This window comes from Marmota monax, unplaced genomic scaffold (genome assembly GCF_021218885.2).
Source record: "Marmota monax isolate L192 unplaced genomic scaffold, Marmota_monax_Labrador192_F-V1.1 WCK01_AAM20220418_F8-fsc00012, whole genome shotgun sequence".
Classification (NCBI taxonomy): Eukaryota; Metazoa; Chordata; class Mammalia; order Rodentia; family Sciuridae; genus Marmota; species Marmota monax.
Window position 1 is genome coordinate 13,630,867 of NW_026695227.1, and position 20,250 is coordinate 13,651,116.

A 20,250-nucleotide genomic window follows, 5' to 3' on the forward strand; every position below is an offset into this window, starting at 1 on the left:
ACCCTTGGGTGTCTATAGGATGTATCATTCACATCTGCTCATGGTGGGTCCTATATGCTCCCAGCTGACAGTGATCTGAGGGGCAGAGCCACTGTCAGGAGGGCTGGGAAGATCTAAGAAGGTAGCACAGAGTGGCTGGGAAGCACAGCCCTCTTGTCAGTAAATTTTAGAAGGATTGCCGGGGAGCCAGCATGAAGAGGGCTCTCAGAGGCTCTGGGTGGACACTGAACCTGAACTTGAGCTGTGATCAGTGTGAGGCCCGCTCAGGGAGAGGCATGCGGAGCTCACATACCCAGAGCTGCTGCAAGCCACTGGCCAGCTGATTTCTAGAATCCCCTGCAGTATCAGACTTGGTCTGGGATCCAATTAGTCAAAGGGCCAGGAATCTGGGGAAGCATATGACGATGCAGAGACTTTTCCACCAGCTCACTGTGAATGGCCCAGGAACTGAAGTCCCCACTGCTCTTTTTCCTTCAGATGTGTTAAATGGGAAACATTTTGATTACAAAGGAAAAAAATAAGTAAATCAGAGAAGACTATCAGGGATAACAGACAGCTCCAAGGTTCTGCTGATGGACTTCCTAGAGCTAGTCTAGGCAAGTCTCTGCTACATGTTTATTTTCCCCTATTAATTCTATTTGTGTGTGTGTGGAGGGTGGGTACTGGGGATTGAACCAGGGGTGCTCTACCATTGAACTATATCCCCAGACCTTTTTATTTTTTTTGAGACAGAGTCTCACTAATTTGTCTAGGCTGCCCTGGAACTTGTGATCCTCCTGCTTCAGCCTCCTAACTACCCTTGGCTCTAATCAATTCTTCAAACCTTTGATTCTATAGTTTTCTTTGGGGCATTTTTTCTTACCTTATTACTTATTAATTTCCACACTTTAACCCCTCTGATTACTATCACTTGGATTCTTTATAAAAAGAACATACATATGTATTTTCTTTTACAAATAATTTGAAGTAGGAACATTCATGAGTCTCATTATATAGAAGAAAGCTGGAGAATTCTTCACAGTGAGTTGGGGGCAAGGCACACTGAACAGAGTTGAACACTCAAGTGGGCATTTGTTCAACTCTTGGCTGCCCAGGATCTGGAGGCCCTCTTTGTGTGAGAAAACAGCCAGGGTAGGGTCTTGGTGGAAGGTTGGGTCTAGCCTTGCACCTCAGACACAGGAAGGGCTCCCCATGGCAGCTGGAGCTGAGTCCCATTAGATATTAGGAGTAGCCCATTAGATGTTCCTGCCTCAGAAATGGATGTTGAATAAGTGATGCCAAGAAGCAGGGGTGGTACAGGATTCCTTCCATTCATGCTGGCTGGGGTGGTGACTTCTGGATGTGGTGACACCAGGCATGCCAGGACCAACTTCCAGCCTGCGACCACAATGATAACCAATTCCTTCTCCAGCCAGACTGTCCCCAGCTGGACTTTCCAAACAGCACATTTTTCATGAGTCTGTCCATACTGAACCTGATTCCCACTTTCCTCTTAACACTGTACATTTTTTCCACAACTTTTTTCTCTCTAAAGAGCACAAGTCCATTGCTATCATTGAAAATAAAGAAACCTAAATGAAACACAGCAAGGGAATGACAAGGTCAAGTCCTAATTTAACACAGCCAATTTCATCCAGAATAAAAATAACAAAACATTACACTACAATGGCTGAGCCATATATTTAATTAACTCTTATTTAATAATTATAATTAATAATATATAATTATGCAATGATCCTATTATTAATTAATTGGATCATCAATTACACAGAAAAGAACATTGTGGACTCTTGAGTTTATATGCCCCTTTGAGGACAGGATCTTTCTCTGATTTATTCTTGCATCTTTCATTTTATAGAACATGATGGACACTGAACATGTATTTGTTAATAAAATAGATAAATGATTAGGTGTTGCTGCATTCGTATAAATGCATGGTAGGTAAGGATAGTAAGTAAAATTTCTGTATGGCATATTATTCTTTCTTCTTTATCAATCTAAAACAAAATGCTTTCCTTCTCCCCCTTCAACATATACTTAATTATCATCTGATATATGTACTCTTCTAGGTGGCTAAGGCAATGAGCAGCTCCAAAAGAGTCCACAATTTTGTGGTGTTTACATTTTAATGGCAGGGGAAAATGAAGGGTGTGGAAATGATAATAAAATGAACAAAAATAAAATAATTTCAGCTGGGTGTGGTGGCACACACCTGTAATCCCAGAAGTTAGGGAGGCTGGGGCAGGAGGATTGTGAGTTCAAAGCCAGCCTCAGTAAAAGTGAGGCACTAAGCAACTCAGCGAGACCCTGTTTCTAAATAAAATACAAAATAGGGCTGGTGTTGTGGCTCAGTGGTCGAATGCCCCTGAGTTCAATCCCCAGTACCTGCCCAAAAAGATAGAAAAATAAAATAACTTAAGATAAAAAGAAGTATAAATGACCAAAATGGTGGTTTGAAAGATTGGGGGGCTGGGGTTGTCTCAGTGATAGAGCACTTGCCTAGCATGCACAAGGCACTGGGTTCAATCCTCAGCACCACATAAATGTAAAATAAAGATATTGTGTCCACCTAAAACTAAAAAATAAATATTAAAAAAATGGACAATGGCCAAGACTCCTATTCAGGAATCCACGTAGGCATGGATGATGGCTTCAGCAAGGGTTATTCTAGATTAGGCAAGCCACAAATGATGTTCTAGGGAAGTGATGCTTGACTGACAAGAAGGAGAAGCTCTTCCCAGATTGGAGGGACACTGTTTCAGTCAAAGGCAGTAGTAAAAGTAACAATGCACAGGCCTCAGGGCAGAGAACGGTGTTGGTATTTTGAAGGAACAGAAAGAAGGCCATGGAACTGGAGAGTGGTACCAAGTGAGAAAGAAGGGATGGCAAGAGATAAGGTACCAGAAGTGAACAGGACTTAGCTATGGAGAGTCCTTCAAACAGCATGATTCACAATAAGGTTTTAAACAAAGAAATGGCATATTTTGGTTTATAGCAAAAATGCATATACATACCCCCCCCCCCCCACATCCATCCCCATGCACATCCATTCGTAGACAGAAATAAAAACTGAACACCTTGGCTGTTGTGAGGAGAATGGACAACGGCCAAGACTCCTATTCAGGAATCCATGTAGGCATGGATGATGGCTTCAGCAAGGGGCACAAGGAATTGTGACCCCAATGTCAGCCCCAGGGACTATGAAGTCCCCTTGAAGTGTTTGGAAATGCAAGCCTGCCAGACAACACCTCCTTCTGAAGGAGAAGGCTGCATTCATAGAGCTTAAGATATTTGGTTAACATGATTAATGTGATCAGACAGACTGCATAATTCAGTCCCTAAGATGGATTATTGGGCCAGAACCACATGACTGTTTTCCCAGAGAAGAGGATTGTGCCATTTGTGAAAGCCAATTGTGTACATCTTTTCCCAACTCTGCATTCCTCGACGCCTTGCTGGTACCTTGACACCAACCATAGTGGGAGTATTTACACAAGGGAAATAGACAAATGTTATACTCAGGGTTGTCCAGACTCTACCAGGACTAGCACACCATGAATAATACCTCTTATTAATAGACAGGGAGGAAGTCATAAAGACTGTTTAGATTAAATCACTGACCCAAACCATACATCAGAAGATCATAGCAGGACCAGGTCAGCAGAGGTCTCCTAATACACCAGACACCTGATCATAAACGTCTCTCAACCTTCCCCTATATTACCATCTGAATTTTTAGTTTGTTGGATTCACAGTTGAATAATATCTTTCTGAGTCATTCAGTCATTTGAATTTACATAAGTGCTTTGGGTATCATGGTCCTCATTATGACAATAAAGAGCCTGTTTATATCAAGATCATTTTGCTTTTCAAAATCTCCCAAAGTCAACAGAAAGGACAATTATGTTTCAGATACCTACCTATTTAGAAAGTGCTGGATGGCCAGTGATGGCCCCAGACTCAGGGTGGCTGAAAGAAAAAGCAGATCTGAATCTTTTGGTTAGGCTCTTACAGAGGGGTCTGCCCAAACTGTATAGGAAAGTGTGTCTGGATCCATCTGTTTGTCTTCTAAAGACAACCGGGAGGGAGGACATTGCAATTACAAACCATGCTGAGGTGCAAAGGACAAAACCATTTTTGTGTTTTGATTATAAACAATAATAACTTGGATCAGTAATTGTGTCAGTTAATATACAATTTGATTGATTTCTTCCTCAAGTATAAATCAAAACTGCTTTTCTGTAAGTCCTAATTCTTTGACAGGATTTCACAAGATTTCTCAAATATGATCATTATATTTATCTCCACAGTATATGATTTATTAGGAGGAGAATTAAGAAAAATATATCTATTTGCAAAACTCTAGGAAAATTAGATACTATATATATAATGTCTATATAGAAAATATTACACCTAAGAACTTCGAGAAAAAAACCATTTCTAGAAATCTTTTAATTCCAGAGCCAAAAGCCACAACAAAAATGGAATTAAAATCTGTTTTAGTTAATGCATCTGTTGATCTTTGAACATCAATGTATATTTCTACATGTATCTCATACAGAGAAATGGATAAATCTGCTTAAAGGCAACTGAAATTCCTCTTTTGTAAAAATTAAGAATGTCACTTTATCCCTTGAGAACTAGTCAATGAATAGTCACCAAATCTTAAAATCACATGAAATAGCTCTAAGAAGAATTGCCACATGATGATCATCACAGAGCACTGACCTGCTGCCATCTGATTATACTGTGTTTGCAGCCGACCAGCTAGCATACAATAATAAATAATAAAATAATAAATGGGATTTTAATTTTATCTAGTATTTATTTAACACAATGCTGGAATTGAACCCAGGGCATTGTATATGTATATGTACTCTACCACTGAGCTACAACTCCAGCCCCTATTTGTTTTATTTGAGCTGTTCAGTCTATCCTTAAGTCTTTCCCCTTATCTTCAAAATACTGCCTAAGAAGAGTTGCTGGTTCTCAAAAGTGTGTTTCCCAGACCAGGTGCATCAGAATCACCTGAGAAATGGTTAGAAATGCAAAATCTTAGACCTCACCCCAAATCTACAGAATCACAAATCCAGTCCACCTCCAGGTGATTGTGATGCATGCTCAAGGTTGAGAACAACCTCGGTAGATAACTCAGGATCTAGCCAGGAATTTCTTAACATCATATCTGTTGGACGAACCACAAAACAATTCTTAACTATACTTACATGTTACATGTTGATAAGGTAATCATACAATTTATTGAATAAACTGACAAGCATTTTAACACAAGAAGAGTGTTTTTAATAAAAATGCAGTGTCGGGGCATCAACTAGGAATGGTCCAGTCAAAACTATGGTTCCTCTGGATTATGTTAAAACCTAGACTACTATTTGCAGGATCTGGACCAACTGGTAATAGAATAAAATAATTCTGTAACCATATTTGGGCAACCTGCCTAGATTATAAAATCTCATTTGTATGAAAAATTGGGAGAGAATGACCCTCATATTACCTACGAGGAAGCTGTAAGCATTTGGTCACCAGCAAACTGCCCACAAGCAATGAGTTTTAACACATTTCTCAAGGCAGTGGTCCATACCTACCACTTCAGTTCCATTATCACCCATTCTCTTCTTTACTCTTACAAAATAGATTCCTACCAATATTACCCTGAAATGTCTCTTTGATTCTCATGACTTTCTTTTGGAAATTTCACATCGTTTTCCTCCAATTTTCATTCCTGGCCTTAGTACTAGTCTCTCACCTGTTCCAAAAGTCCAGTGCCAAAGAGCTAGAAGATGTTCATGATTAAAACCTTGAGTGGAGAGCTTCCAATCACTCCTGCAAGGTAGGCGGGCCTGCGACCCACCGGCAGAAGAGGAGCAGCGACCTGCTGAGAGGCAGAGCCGCCCCCTCCCCCTGCACCGGCAAGGTAGAGGGAACTGTGACCACGCACAGAGCAGGCCCAGCGGCCTGCTGAGGGGCAGAGCCACCCCCCACCCCCCGCGCCTGCCAGGTGACCACCGACAGAAAAGGCCCAGTGGCCCGCGGTGGGACAGAGCTTCCAATCACTCCTGCAAGGTAGGCGGGCCTGCGACCCACCAGCAGAAGAGGAGCAGCGGCCTGCTGAGAGGCAGAGCCGCCCCCTCCCCCTGCGCCGGCAAAGTAGAGGGAACTGTGACCACGCACAGAGCAGGCCCAGCGGCCTGCTGAGGGGCAGAGCCGCCCCCCACCCCCCGCACCTGCCAGGTAGGTGGAACTGTGACCACGGACAGAACAGGCCCAGTGGCCCGCGGTGGGACAGAGCTTCCAATCACTCCTGCAAGGTAGGCGGGCCTGCGACCCACCAGCAGAAGAGGAGCAGCGACCTGCTGAGAGGCAGAGCAGCCCCCTCCCCCTGCACCGGCAAGGTAGAGGGAACTGTGACCACGCACAGAGCAGGCCCAGCGGCCTGCTGAGGGGCAGAGCCACCCCCCACCCCCCGCGCCTGCCAGGTAGGTGGAACTGTGACCACGGACAGAAAAGGCCCAGTGGCCCGCGGCGGGACAGAGCTTCCAATCACTCCTGCAAGGTAGGCGGGCCTGCGACCCACCGGCAGAAGAGGAGCAGCGGCCTGCTGAGAGGCAGAGCCGCCCCCTCCCCCCAGCGCCTGCAAGGTAGACGGAACTGTGACCACCATCAGAACAGGCCAGACCTGCAACCGACAGACAGAACAGGCCCAGTGGCCTGAGGAAGGGTAGAGCCGCCCCCCCCCCCGCGCCTGCAAGGTAGGCGCACCTGCGACCCACTGGCAGTACAGCCCCAGAGGCCTGCAGAGGGGCAGTGCCGCTGCCTGCGCCTGCAAAGTAGACAGAACTGTGACCACCGACAGAACAAGCCTAGCGGCCCGCAGAGGGACAGAGCCGCCGCCCGCGCCTGCGAGGGAGACTTTGCAACTATACAAGACCAATATAAATATATAGGGGGAAAATTCAATAGCACAACAGTTTCACCAAGTAGAAAGGAACGCGAACAGTATGAAGAGACAAGGAAAGAACGGACCACAAGCATTGCAGGTCAACTCAACGTTACAAGAGGTAATAGCTGCAGCAGATGGAATGTCAGATAAAGAATTCAGGATATACATGATTCAGATGATCTGGAGTCTCAAGGAAGACATCAGACAGCAAAATCAGACAATGAAAGATCACTTCAACAATGAATTACATAAACAAATCCAAGAAGCAAAAGATCAACTATACAGGGAAATAGAGGTTATAAAAAACAAACAAACAGAAATCCTAGAAATGCAGGAAGCAATAAGCCAACTTAAAAACTCAAATGAGAATACTACCAGCAGAGTAGAACACTTAGAAGACAGAACATCAGACAATGAAGATAAAGTATTTCAACTTGAAAAGAACATAGACAGCTCAGCAAGACTGTTAAGAAACCATGAGCAGAACATCCAAGAAATATGGGATAACATCAAGAGACCAAATTTAAGAGTCATTGAGATACAGGAAGGGACAGAGTTTCAAACCAAAGGAATGAGCAATCTATTCAATGAAATAATACGAGAAAACTTCCCAGACTTGAAGAATGAGACAGAACCCCAAATCCTAGAAGCCTACAGGACGCCGAATGTGCAAAATCATAAGAGACCCACACCTAGACACATTATAATGAAGATGCCCAACATAGAGAATAAGGAGAGAATTTTAAAAGCTACAAGAGAAAGGAAGCAGATCACATTTAGGGGTAAGCCAATCAGGATAACAGCTGATCTTTCAACACAGACTCTGAAAGCTAGAAGATCCTGGAATAACATATTTCAAACACTGAAAGAAAATGGGTTCCAACCAAGAATTTTGTTTCCAGCGAAATTAAGCTTCAGGATGGAAGATGAAATTAAAACCTTCCACGATAAACAAAAGTTAAAAGAATTTGCAGCTAGAAAACCATCTCTTCAAAACATCCTTGGCAAAACATTACAGGAAGAGGAAATGGAAAATAACAATGAAAACCAACAGTGGGAGGTAGGACACTAAAGGGGGGAAAATAATCAAAGAGGAAAACAAACCATGTTTAGTAACAGAAATAAACAAATATGGCTGGAAGAACAACCCATATCTCAATAATAACCCTAAATGTTAATGGCTTAAACTCACCAATCAAGAGACACAGGCTAGTAGAATGGATCACAAAACAAGACCCAACAATATGCTGCCTACAGGAGACTCATTTGATAGGAAAAGACATACATAGGCTGAAGGTGAAAGGTTGGGAAAAATCATATCACTCATATGGACTTCGGAAACAAGCAGGAGTGTCCATACTCATATCAAATAAAATAGATTTCAAGCCAAAGTTAATCAAAAGGGATAAAGAGGGACACTACATACTGCTTAAGGGAACCATACACCAACAAGACATAACAATCATAATTATATATGCCCCAAACAATGGTGCAGCTATGTTCATCAAACAAACTCTTCTCAAGTTCAAGAGTCTAATAGACCACCATACAATAATCATGGGAGACTTCAACACACCTCTCTCGCCACTGGACAGATCTTCCAAACAAAAGTTGAATAAGGAAACTATAGAACTCAATAACACAATTAATAACCTAGACTTAATTGACATATATAGAATATACCACCCAACATCAAGCAGTTACACTTTTTTCTCAGCAGCACATGGATCCTTCTCAAAAATAGATCATATATTATGTCACAGGGCAACTCTTAGACAATATAAAGGAGTAGAGATAATACCATGCATCCTATCTGATCATAATGGAATGGAACTGAAAATCAATGATAAAAGAAGGAAGGGAAAAGAATACATCACTTGGAGAATGAACAATAGGTTACTGAATGATCAATGGGTTATAGAAGACATCAAGGAAGAAATTAAAAAATTCTTAGAGATTAATGAAAACACAGACACAACATATCGGAATCTATGGGACACATTGAAAGCAGTTCTAAGAGGAAAATTCATTGCTTGGAGTTCATTCCTTAAAAAAAGAAAAAACCAACAAATAAATGATCTCATACTTCATCTCAAAATCCTAGAAAAAGAAGAGCAAAACAACAGCAAAAGAAGTAGAAGGCAAGAAATAATTAAAATCAGAGCTGAAATTAATGAAATCGAAACAAAAGAAACAATTGAAAAAATTGACAAAACTAAAAGTTGGTTCTTTGAAAAAATAAACAAAATCGACAGACCCTTAGCCATGCTAGCGAAGAGAAGAAGAGAGAGAACTCAAATTACTAACATACGGGATGAAAGAGGCAATATCACAACAGACACTTCAGAAATACAGAAGATAATCAAAAATTATTTTGAATCCTTATACTCCAATAAATTAGAAGATAGTGAAGGCATAGATAAATTTCTTAAGTCATATGATCTGCCCAGATTGAGTCAGGAGGATATAGACAACCTAAACAGACCAATATCAATTGAGGAAATAGAAGAAACCATCAAAAGACTACCAACTAAGAAAAGCCCAGGACCGGATGGGTATACAGCAGAGTTTTACAAAACCTTTAAAGAGGAACTAATACCAATACTTTTCAAGCTACTTCGGGAAATAGAAAAAGAGGGAGAACTTCCAAATTCATTCTACGAGGCCAACATCACCCTGATACCTAAACCAGACAAAGACACTTCAAAGAAAGAAAACTACAGACCAATATCTCTAATGAACCTAGATGCAAAAATCCTCAATAAAATTCTGGCCACTCGGATACAAAAACTTATCAAAAAAATTGTGCACCATGATCAAGTAGGATTCATCCCTGGGATGCAAGGCTGGTTCAATATACGGAAATCAATAAATATTATTCACCACATCAATAGACTTAAAAATAAGAACCATATGATCATCTCGATAGATGCGGAAAAAGCATTCGACAAAGTACAGCATCCCTTTATGTTCAAAACTCTAGAAAATCTAGGGATAACAGGAACATACCTCAATATTGTAAAAGCAATCTATGCTAAGCCTCAGGCTAGCATCATTCTGAATGGAGAAAAATTGAAGGCATTCCCTCTAAAATCTGGAACAAGACAGGGATGCCCTCTCTCACCACTTCTGTTCAACATAGTTCTCGAAACACTGGCCAGAGCAATTAGACAGACGAAAGAAATTAAAGGCATCAAAATAGGAAAAGAAGAACTTAAATTATCACTATTTGCAGATGACATGATTCTATACCTAGCAGACCCAAAAGGGTCTACAAAGAAACTATTAGAGCTAATAAATGAATTCAGCAAAGTGGCAGGATTTAAAATCAACACGCATAAATCAAAGGCATTCCTGTATATCAGCGACAAATCCTCTGAAATGGAAATGAGGACAACCACTCCATTCAAAATATCTTCAAAAAAAATAAAATACTTGGGAATCAACCTAACAAAAGAGGTGAAAGACTTATACAATGAAAACTACAGAACCCTAAAGAGAGAAATAGAAGAAGATCTTAGAAGATGGAAAAATATACCCTGTTCATGGATAGGCAGAACTAACATCATCAAAATGGCGATATTACCAAAAGTTCTCTATAGGTTTAATGCAATGCCAATCAAAATCCCAACGGCATTTCTTGTAGAAATAGAGAAAGAAATCATGAAATTCATATGGAAAAATAAAAGACCCAGAATAGCAAAAACAATGCTAAGCAGGAAGTGTGAATCAGGCGGTATAGCGATACCAGACTTCAAACTATACTACAGAGCAATAGTAACAAAAACAGCATGGTACTGGTACCAAAACAGGAGGGTGGACCAATGGTACAGAATAGAGGACACAGAAACCAATCCACAAAACTACAACTACCTTATATTTGATAAAGGGGCTAAAAGCATGCAATGGAGGAAGGATAGCATCTTCAACAAATGGTGCTGGGAAAACTAGAAATCCATATGCAACAAAATGAAACTGAATCCCTTTCTCTCGCCATGCACAAAAGTTAATTCAAAATGGATCAAGGAGCTTGATATCAAATCAGAGACACGCCGTCTGATAGAAGAAAAAGTTGGCTACGATCTACATACTGTGGGGTCGGGCTCCAAATTCCTCAATAGGACATCCATAGCACAAAAGTTAATAACTAGAATCAACAAATGGGACTTACTCAAACTAAAAAGTTTTTTCTCAGCAAAAGATACAATAAGAGAGGTAAATAGAGAGCCTACATCCTGGGAACAAATCTTTACTCCTCACACTTCAGATAGAGCCCTAATATCCAGAGTATACAAAGAACTCAAAAAATTAGACAATAAGAGAACAAACAACCCAATCAACAAATGGGCCAAGGACCTGAACAGACACTTCTCAGAGGAGGACATACAATCAATCAAGAAGTACATGAAAAAATGCTCACCATCTCTAGCAGTCAGAGAAATGCAAATCAAAACCACCCTAAGATACCATCTCATTCCAGTTAGATTGGCAGCCATTATGAAGTCAAACAACAACAAGTGCTGGCGAGGATGTGGGGAAAAGGGTACACTTGTACATTGCTGGTGGGACTGCAAATTGGTGCAGCCAATTTGGAAAGCAGTATGGAGATTTCTTGGAAAGCTGGGAATGGAGCCACCATTTGACCCAGCTATTCCCCTTCTCGGTCTATTCCCTAAAGACCTAAAAAGAGCATGCTACAGGGACACTGCTACATCGATGTTCACAGCAGCACAATTCACAATAGCAAGACTGTGGAACCAACCTAGATGCCCTTCAATGGATGAATGGATAAAAAAAAAATGTGGCATTTATACACAATGGAGTATTACTCTGCATTAAAAAATGACAAAATCATAGAATTTACAGGGAAATGGATGGCATTAGAGCAGATTATGCTAAGTGAAGCTAGCCAATCCCTAAAAAACAAATGCCAAATGTCTTCTTTGATATAAGGAGAGTAACTAAGAACAGAGTAGGGTCGAAGAGCATGAGAAGAAGATTAACATTAAACAGGGATGAGAGGTGGGAGGGAAAGGGAGAGAGAAGGGAAAATGCATGGAAATGGAAGGAGACCCTCAGAGTTATACAAAAGTACATACAAGAGGAAGTGAGGGGAAGGGGAAAAATAATATAAGGGGGACAAACGAATGTCAGTAGAGGAAGCAGAGAGAGAAGAGGGGAGGGGAGGGGAGGGGAGGGGAGGGGAGGGGAGGGGAGGGGGGATAGTAGAGGATAGGAAAGGCAGCAGAATACAACAGACACTAGTATGGCAATATGTAAATCAATGGATGTGTAACTGATGTGATTCTGCAATCTGTATATGGGGTAAAAATGGGAGCTCATAACCCACTTGAATCAAATTGTGAAATATGATACATCAAGAACTATGTAATGTTTTGAACAGCCAACAATAAAAAATTAAAAAAAAAAGAAAAATTGTGCTGTACATGGGTAATAATGAGTGTAATGAATTCATTATTGTCATGTATCTAAAATATAAATGAAAAAAAAATTAAAAAATAGCCAAGAGGCGAAGAAGGAAAAAAAAAAATAAAACCTTGAGTGGCTCTTTCGGGGTTATCACAACAAAGGCCTAACAGTAAGTTCAAAGTTGGATCAAGATGATATGTCAGATTGTACCAAAGAGATCTTACACACAGACAAAAATTTCCAATTAGCATCAAAGACTAAGAATTCTTCACTAGATTCTGCAAATAGGGCAAATGGGGCTTTGAAGGATGCTGAATAAAAACCTGAATTGAATCCAGACCAATATGTTCTTCTGGGATGGGCCAGTTAGTTGTGATTCAAAATGGGATTGAACTCTAAGTCAGAGTACAGCTTTGCAGAGGATGATGGTGACCACTGGCTGGCTGGCTCTGGGACCTGGATTTGCTTCAGCAGTTCAAAATAATTTCTCCAAAGTCATTAATGAATTGACAGCTGGCTAGATGGGTCCACAGAGCACAGGGTCCTGAACAGAGAGAGCCCAGCTGCTGTAGGTATCAACAAACAACTCTGCCAAGCAGCTATCACATGATAAGAATCAATGAGGTAATTTCAAGTATGATGAACAAGAGGAACTTTGAATGATGAAGCAAAGTGATGGACTTCTTAGGACACAAGTAAAATCAAAAGAAGAATATGGTAAATTGCAATTCCAGAGGCTGGTGGTTCTCTTTGAGTAATGACCTCTGGCTGATTATAATTATAACATGCCTAGTCACAAAAGACACAAGGTTTTGATGAACAGGAATTACAACCATGAGCTTAAGCATGCTTTCCCACAAAAGCAATGTGGAAACAACCATTGATTATTCAGTAGGTGTTGGATTTCTAAATTTTGTGCAGTTTCACAAATAAATTCCCCAACTTTATGCTGAGGCTACTCAGGGTTTATAGATTTTGCTCACTTTTCTACTTTTGAAACATTGCACTGATTATTCATTTTTATGGAATATCCATCTAGTAGAAGACTTAAAAAAATTGAAACAGACACAGAAGCAATTCCTACATGTAAAACTAGTTTTCAACACATGATGGAGCCAATTGGATGAAATAATGTAAGCCCTTGGATGACTGGTTGCTGTACACGGGTGTTCTGTGCTGACAAGCATGTGCATGGTGCCCTGAGACATAGTACTGATCAACCCTCAAGTTACTCCCTAATCTGAAGTAAATCTGCATTGCCTCTTTGGTTGAATCATACATATATTGAGAGTCAAAGCCACACACACACACACACACACACACACACACACACACACCTATAGTTTCCATAGCAGTACAGTCAACTTCTAGACTAACATTTCTTTCTCTTCCTCCTCCTTTTCTTCCCCCAGTACGAGGATCAAATCCAAGGCCTAACACACAAGGCAAGACCTATACCACTGAGCTCCACCCTCCTTAAACTCACACTTCTCCTTCAGTTTTCTTTTCTCCATGTGCTCCTCCTGACCTAACCTCTCCCAGGTCTACCACCCTTTATGGTTGGGGCACTCGTATAAAATTTGAATGGTCTTGGTTCCTGGTTCCTAAGAGGATGGCCTAAACCTTTGAGATTTCCTGAGTGATAGAAGTATCTTTGTCACTCATAATCACCCAGATTATACCAGGGTTTATGCTAATGAACTAACTCATGTTGGGCTCCTAGATACCTTCAGGAGGTAGGTTACTAGAATGACCAAAGACAGATGATGGCAGTGTTGGGACTTTGAGCCAGTCAACTCCTAGGCTAAGGACTGAGTTCAATCATATGGCCAATGTTTCCATTAACCAAGCTATGTAAGGAAACCTTAATAAAAACTCTGGAAACTGAGGATTAGTGGATCAGTGGAATTTTCTTTTTGATGAATAAACTAATGTGTAGACAAAGTAACATGCCCTGGTCCCTTGAGGAGAAGCTATGGAAGGTCTGTGTTCCCTCCTAGACAGCTCCCCATGGTGATCTTCCTTATTTATATCCTTTGTAATAAAACTATAATACTAAGTATAGCTTTTTAAAAAATTTCTTTTGAGTTGCTAGCAAATTATCTAACTTAACTAGTTTGTGGAAACCCCCAAATTTATAGCAAGCCTATCAGAAGTGTTAACATCAAGACCCTAAAGACTAGCTGGTGTCTAAAGTCTTGCTGGGAATTGTGCCCTGTAACTTGTGGGGTCGGCACTAACTGTGGGTGGTTAGTGCCAAAAAGGAATTGCAGTACCCCCAGTTGGGATGGAAACTGAATAGCTGGTGTTTGAATAGTCACCACCTTGTTCACTACCTCTGGCTGTGGTCCAGCTCCTGCAGGTGGCAAGACGCAGGGTGCTCATGATAGGAATGGTAAAGAAATGGAGGGGAAGGTAGTTCAGGTTACAGGGCTAGCTGGGCATTTACTTCTGTGAACTGTTGCTGCTCTGAGACCTATAAATAGCAAGCTGTGGACTGGACTATTACAAAAGACAGCTATAGATGATAGAACATACCCAGAGAGTTGCAGCTGTATGTATATTCAGGATGTGACCATGCAAGGCCAATAAGATTTATCCAGTGTGTGTCTGTTGCTAAAGAATAAAATAACTCTCTGTTTTATCCTGAGCCCTGCACAGGAAAAGGATGCTGTTGGAGTGTGATCTTACATAAGGCAACTCTTGATTCCTTACCCATTCTGCCTTTGAAGTTAGGGACAATTTGAAATCCATCAGTCTATGAGTGCTTTGTGGATTAAACTGTTGATGCTCATATGTTCTACCCATTTCCTTGTCAGAACTGAATTTTGTGTTTTACAAATAATTGATGATGTTGGGCACTTCTCTGAAACAAAAATAAAGCACTAATACATTTTTTAGAGTCAATTTTGCTAGCATAAAACTTAAATGTCTTTTTTTGCCCAGGGGACCCTGTGTATTCCAGTCCCTGTTCCTCTGCTATCCTGCATCCTCGTCACCATCTGTTTCCCTTACTAACTCTGCCACAGGAACTGTCCCACTGGTCCCTCCTTGAGCCCAATCCATTCCTATCAAGTGTTGGCCTGTGCAAATCTCCATCTTTCTGTGGCTTCTCATTTACTTCACTGCTATTTCCTTAGAGGGCGTCCCTGCTAAAACACCTTTTGCTGTTCTCTACTCCTTTAACTTGCTTTGTTTTCCTCTATGTTACCTGGCATTACACCTATATTATACAGTTACCTGTCTCTGATAAAAGAATGCAAGTTCTAGGAGAACAGGGCTTTTTGGCTTGTTCCCAGAGCCTAGAACAATTTGACTTGTAGTAGGTTTTTAATAAATGCTAGCTACATAAATGCAGAGGTCAACATGGAGCAAAGTGCTCCAGGACTGCTATGTTTTCCCCACGGGTCCAGAGATGAAGAATATCCAGGTGACAGATGAAGCAACTATGAGGTTTTGAGAAGATGTGTGCCCATGTTAACACTAACTGAGGTGAACGCCCACTCACCCACATCTCCAGATGAGAGGACACAGATGTGCATGGAACCAAGAAAAGAGGCTATAACTTACCAGGCAGGGGTTGGAGGGAGCCATCCCTATGTGAAGCCCAGCCTGATCTCTCATTAAACTTGCAATCAGAGAAGGTTATTATTTAAGTTTCTTCCTCTGAAACCGGTGATGATGATCCCTTTCTGATATGATTTCTGTCAGGGTTTAATATAATGCTATAGAGGATCAAGTGCAAAGTGTTCCCCCGCTGGGGGATGAAAACTGATACTCATAACACACATTTGGTGGGAGGCAAACTTGAGAGGGGTTAGGGTGCAGGCGTGCCACAGGGGGAAATATGGTTAGGGCCAAGCACAAGGAGAGTGATCTGCAGCTGGCCCCATGGGATATGACGTTAGCATACTTTCCAGGGACAAGAAAAAAGAAGTCACCCTGATGTGAGTGTAGACATTTCCCCAGGTCAGCTGCAATTTGGGAGTTTCTAAGGGTTTTCCTTCCACTCTGCCCACCCCACTACTTGCTAACTCTGAAGCAATGAGGAGCCTACTCATTTCGTCCATATCCCCAAATACAACTTTAACCTTTATGTGCCACTTTGAAAAATGTAAATTACTTAAGTTGTCATGCTTCTGAAATCTACTGTTTGAAAACCACTGACACACAAAGAGAAGAAGGATGGAAGGATTCTATTTTTGTCTGTTTTCTCTGCAAGGACTGTCTGTGGTTAGACTTCCTAACCAGTGGTGCCCAAGTAGTCAGAGCTGACCTATCTGTATATGGGGACTATTACTTTGAAAGGAAGCTTCGAGGCTTTGTTCCAGAGGCTTTGCAGCCCTTCATATTTACTGAACACATGATGAATCCGCTTTTACTTCCTCCTTCATTATTTATGTTACCTGAAGGGGCTCCCAGAACCACTTCTACACATTGGGTTCATTGCTGCCTCCTCTCTCCAAGGCTACTGAATTTGGAGGCGTGGTAATGACCTTTAGCTCTGCCTGGTCCTGAGGCCTGTGGTCATGCTATGAATCCTGTGAAGGAAGCCTTGCCCTTAGAGCCATTTTTGGCTATGCCATAACTTTGCACTTGGAAATGAGATTATGGGAGACGCCTGTACTTTCACACCACGGCTTCAATATGCAGCTGGCGGATGCATACCTACTTAACTTCAGACATGACAAGGCTTTTTAGTGGCCTAACAAACAAGATTTATTTGGATTTAAAATTTATCACCAAGAATGGAAAATTGATGGTCTCACCAGTGTTAGTAGCCAAGACTTCCAAGGTCCTGTTGAACTTGAATTTATCCTCAGCACTTCAGTGGACATTCTCTTATATCCCGTAAATCCCACCAGGCAGATATAAATATATTCTTTTTATTTTCATTTTATGACTGAGATTTTAAGGTAATTTGACCATATCTTTGTGTAACCATTTTAAATATTTTAAAAAGACTTTGTTATTATCATCCCGAATTTAATATTTCTTGTCATTGGGGCCCTTATTACAGAATTTAAAACAATGTTACCAACAGCCTCAGATTTGGTTGCTGGAAGCTGAGTTGGAAATTATGTTATATTGGAATCATAGCAACATCTATTCAGCATTATTTAAAGGATCTGGTTATGATTTAATCCCTGGTGATGGTTTAGGTATCATAACATAGTAAATTTCTCCTCATTTTATTCCCCCAGAATACTCTTGCTCACTCCCACCTACCCCAACAACTCACAACTCATTTTTAATTTGCTAAAATATTCAGGGAAGACTTGGAGATAAAAATACATAATGTACATTGTATTAATTGAGATTGTGCACTGTTCGGGAATAAAGGTAACCAAATTATTTTAACTTAAAATACCTTTAGGTTGGTGGAAATTATAAAAGTGAGTTTAAAAAATAGAATACTTACTATTTATTTCAAAAAGTTTTTCTTTCTTTTTTCAGTGCTGAGGATTGCTAAGGATTGAACCCAGAGCCTCAGCCTTATGTGCACAAGGCAAAACTCAACCACTGAGCTTCACCCCTGCTCATCAGGGTTGTTTTTTTTTAAAGTAACAATTTTACCAAGCACATTGAAAGTAAGACTCAAGCTTTCAACACAAAACACAGTTACATGCAACATGTCAATAACAGGTATACAAAGTGAAGCCGAAATAATTTTGATGTACTCTATCAGGTTAAACAGAAATTTAAGAAAAATCTTACTTACGAACTACCATTTTACTTTTCAATATTATAGGATGAGCATAGCTGACACAAGGTGTAATGTAAATTTCACCCACGAAGATCCACTTTTAATATAGAAATCTCCTGTTCTCTTATTCACAATTAACAGCAACTTATTGTATGGAATGCCATTGTGCTACGATGGTCGGATCAAGGTGATGTGTCCAGTTTCCAAGTGGCTTGAGGCCCTGGAGCTGTAGAAGAGTGTTCCTGGGCCTTGAGCTGGGGTTGCAGTGCTAAAGCTCCATTGAGCAGGACTGAATCACATGTAGCCTCACATCCCTGGATGATCCACAAAGCAATGTGCTCCTCTTTGTCTATCTCACTGGACAGGTTCCCTCAGAGCTGACCTCTGGCAATTTATCTTCACCTGGAGACTCAGATCACACTCAGAACTTACAAAGACCTATGTTCTTTACCAAAAATAAAACAATTTACATAGCTCTCTGAGGCCTTATCACCAAAAGGACATTTTAGAAAACATGTTTTGCATCTCTTGCTGGTGTCACACACATCTAAGGACCACTCTGTTTTTTCTCTTATTGCCTAACACACAAGCCTAGCACACTCTTAAATACGTGGGGTGGATGCATAGTGCAAGAATATTGACAGATTTTTTTTTTTTACTATTATCTCTTCTCTACTATTTCTTGTCAATCACCAATTATTTACAATCATATGCTTCTTATATCTCTCATACCAGATCCTTTTTCTCTAATCCAGAGAAACCAGGACTCTAAATATCAACTGTTCTTCTGCTCTAACACCACTACTTTCTGATCTATAAAAATCTGAATTTAGTTCCCTGCAATAATATCAGCCCAACCATTATCTAGCTACCAACCTATTTACAGGTGTCTGTTCTTCTCTCTTGATGGGTACTCTCAGTTCCCCTCAGCACCTCTCTGTACCCTAGATGAAAGAGTGCATACCCCAGGCACAAAAGACAGGGAAACTTATGATGGTCATTTGGGTGGGTTACTTTCATTCTCTCATCCTCCCTGGGGAGGGCTTCCTGGGCTGGGCTGGAAAGTTGGAGAGGCCTTTGCAGCTCTGAGGTTCTCTAAGCTCATGCTCTATCATTTCAACTCCTACCTGTGCTTGTGGGCATAAGATTGGGATAGATTTAAAAGGAAAAACGATTTGAGCTTTTTGAAGGAGAAATAATTCATATTATTAAAATCAGCACCTTTTTAATTCACATAATATTTTAAAAGCTTAATTACTCTTTCACATTTATTATCTTAGTTTATTTTTCTCATTAACTCTTTGAAGGGCAATTCCAATTGTTCCCAAGACACAGAAAGGAAAACTAAGGTACATGGCTGTCACCCCTTAACCATGTCACCCATACAGTGAACAAGTCATTACTAGAATGCATGCTTTTGATTTCTAGGTCCCAAGACTCTTTCTCTAGAGAAAGATCTATTTACATGATTTTCGTGATCTGATCTTAGAAAAGGATCTAAGTATGTAGATGCCTCTCATATATTTGAAGTTAGACTTAACACTCAACTCATGAGAAAGGAAATGAAAGGTATATAATGACACCTTCAGGATAAGCTGTCTTTCAGAATAAAGCAAGACAGAGTTAATTAACAAACGGGATCAAAACATTTAAAGGAACTCTGTCCATCGGGAGGAAGGCCTGAGCTTGAACCGAATGAGGTGGAAGGAGGTGGAACTGGCTTTTGTCCTGTGGCTTGTGTCCTGTGCTCTTCTGGGGAGGTTTGGTTAATTTCTGTATGTTCCTCAAGAAAGACAGAATGAGAGGAGGAATAATATGTTAGAATAAAAATATGACAGGTGAGCACTGTCGTATTTGCATCTATTATTTCACATAATTAAAATGACTCCATTGCCCTGATTATTTTTCCCTTCCCTGCTGTTTTTCCTCTGTAGCCCTCATCATCATCTGGCATAGTATATATATAATCTATCAATTGTATTGATTGCCTGAATATCAGAATGCAAACATCATGAGGGTGGGGATTTCTGTTTTGTTTACTGTTGTCTTGGATCATGTGCCTAAAACAATGCCTGGCACACAGCTGGTGATGAGAGAATAAACGAACCAGCTTTCACAACAGCCCTGAGGTAGGTACTGTTGTCTCCCAAGATTA

At 40.7% G+C, this 20,250-nt stretch overlaps 1 protein-coding gene across 4 annotated transcripts in view; it reads right to left on the bottom strand.

Moving 5' to 3' along the window:
- Itpr2 (inositol 1,4,5-trisphosphate receptor type 2) overlaps positions 1-20,250 on the bottom strand; it is a 518,501-nt gene that overhangs the window by 11,486 nt on the left and 486,765 nt on the right. The window lies entirely within an intron of this gene.